This window comes from Alligator sinensis, unplaced genomic scaffold, assembly GCF_000455745.1.
Source record: "Alligator sinensis unplaced genomic scaffold, ASM45574v1 scaffold1765_1, whole genome shotgun sequence".
Taxonomy (NCBI): Eukaryota; Metazoa; Chordata; order Crocodylia; family Alligatoridae; genus Alligator; species Alligator sinensis.
The window spans coordinates 20,112-22,654 of record NW_005843468.1 but is presented as its reverse complement, the minus strand read 5'-3'; positions in this window follow the sequence as shown (position 1 = coordinate 22,654).

Sequence of the window (2,543 nt, the reverse complement as noted above, 5' to 3'; positions counted from 1 at the left end):
GGTTCCTCCCCGTGCCCGGGATGCCCAGCTGGGCTCCCCCGGGTCGGCTTCCTCGCTGTTTCCGCCTGTAGAATGGGCCCATTCTGCCGCCTGGCACGGGCGGGGGGCAGGGGTCTCAGCTCAGCTCCTCCCCGTGCCCGGGATGCCTGGCTGGGCCGCTCCTTGCCGGGGTCCTCGGTGTTTTCGTCTGAAGAATGGGCCCGTTCTGCAGCCTGGCGCAGGCCAGGGGTAGGCAGGGGTCTGGGCTCAGCTCCTCACTGTGCCCAGGATGCCTGCTCCTTGCTGGCGTCCTTGCTCTTTCCACTTGTAAAATGGGCCCATTCTGCACCTGGGGTGGGCGGGGGAGGTCTCCGCTCAGCTTCTCCCTGGACCCAGGATGCCCAGCTGGGCTCCTGCGTGCCAGCATCCTCAGTGTTTCCGCCTGTAGAATGGTCCTATTTCTGCAGCCGGGTGCGGGCAAAGGGGAGGGCCTCAGGAGGTGGGGAGGGGTCTTGGTTCAGCACTTCCCAATGCCCAGGATGCCCAGCCGGGCTCCTGCATGTCAGCATCCTCAGTGTTTCCACCTGTTGAATGGGCCCGTTCTGCAGCCCAGCGCTGAGTGCACGTGCAACACCTAGTGCTGGCTTCACTGGAGGCCTCTAGCCGCACTCCCGAATTGGCCAGCCTGGGCGTGCCCAGCCCCAGCCTAGCCCCAGCCCCACTCCCCCTTGTCTTGCCAGGTCCCGGGCAGACCTCCCCCTGCACCTCTGCTCAGGGGACCTGGCAAGACAAGGGGGAGCGGGCCTGGGGGGCACATGGGGGAGATACAGGGGAGGGAAGGGGGACACGTAGCAGAGGGGGTTTCACCCCCCACCCCATGCACACAGGGGTCCCTTCTGTCCCCCCACCCTGTGGAGGGGAGAACCAGGTGCCCGCCACAGTGAAGGGACTGGACCAGGGCCAGGCACAGAGTTGGTGGCAGAGTCAGGATGAGCCTCCTGCAGCCTCAGCGCCATGGGGCCTATGGGGTCACATCAGCACCCCCCGACGCTGCAGGGTCCAGGAGCCCAGCGCCATAGTCGGGTTCCTGGCGGGCATCACACGGGTACAACGGGGCCTTTAGGCTGGAGGAGACACAGGGGGCTCAGGGGGCTTGAGCCCAGGGCAGCTTTTGGGGCAGGGTCTTTCCGGGGGGGGGGGGCTGTCACTGGGAGGACACAGGCAAGGGGGAGCAGGGAAGAGCTTTGCACTTCAGCCCCGTCCCCTGCTGTAACCCCCCCACGACCGCGGTGGCTGTGGGGTGAATGCAGGACCCGAGGCTGGAGCTGGGAGCAGCAGTGGCAGGTTGTTATCCTCGGAACTGGGAGCTATTGCCAGTGGATATTGCTCCCTCGCCCCCTGAGAGGAAGGGCCTGGCCCTGGGGGTGCTGGGAGCCCGGGCACTCAGGGCATCCTGGAGAATCCCAGGACCTGTGGGGTCACATCCAGTCCCAGCCTGGCCCCAGGCAGGATCAGCCCCGTCCAGACCCTCCCAGACCAACCCACTGCACCTTGAGCCAGCGAATTGTGTGGTAATCATGTTGCCCATGCGGCTAGTCTCCACTGACTGTGTGGTTTGCCCATCAGCTGCGTCATATATGTAACGTGTGGCCAGGCCTGCTCCGCGCTTACCTGGCTCAGGACCCATCGCCTGCTCTCCAGCACCAGCATTTTGTAGCTGGACGACCACTTTTGCCACATGATAATCAGGCATGGACGTCCTGCATTCATTGCGTGGTTTACTGCGTCATATATGTAATGTGGTCCCCGGCAGCACCTGTGAGGTCAGGCCTTGTCCTGGCTGCCCCACCCCTGCTCTAACCACTGCTCTGCACAGCCCCCTCTGGCATGGGGCACCCCGCTGCCCAGGTCCAGGCCAGCGCCCAGCGCCAGGTCGTCCTTTGCTCCTGGCATGGTCTCACGGGCAGGGAGTCACTGAGGCCGCCTGGAGCCCCCGGGCAGATGCAGCCACCTCTGGGGTGGGACCCTCTCTGCTGTTTGGGACAGGAAGTGCAGGACCTGCTGGGGTCCCAGGGGCCCCATGGAGATGAGGGAGATGCGGCAGCTTGGTCCAGGTCATGGCGGGCCCAGCTCCCCAGACCCGCCTTGTGCAGGTGCGGGGCTGGGGGCAGCTGGGCTCGCAGACCCTGACCAGGCATGGACCGGGCTGCGGAAGGATGGGAGACCTCCCGGACACCTGGGTGCATCTGCCCAGAGCCCTGGGGGTGGAAGCCAGGTGCCCGGGGTGGGCTGGGGGCACCAAACACCATGCCTCCATCTCCCTGGGGGGTTTCCAGTCTGGGGGGTGGAGCCAGGTCCTGGGACCCCTGCGGCACCAGAGGGGCTGGGTTGTGATGCGGGGAGAGGTCTCTGTGATGCCCTGGACTGTGGGAGGGGGGCAGGGGGGCTCCAAAGGGTTAATGGAGGCAGGAGCAAGGGGGCAGGAGGGAGCGGGACACAGCTCAGGGCACACAGCCGCGTGTCCCCAGGCCCCCCCCCCCGCGCCCAAGGTCATGGGCGCGGGC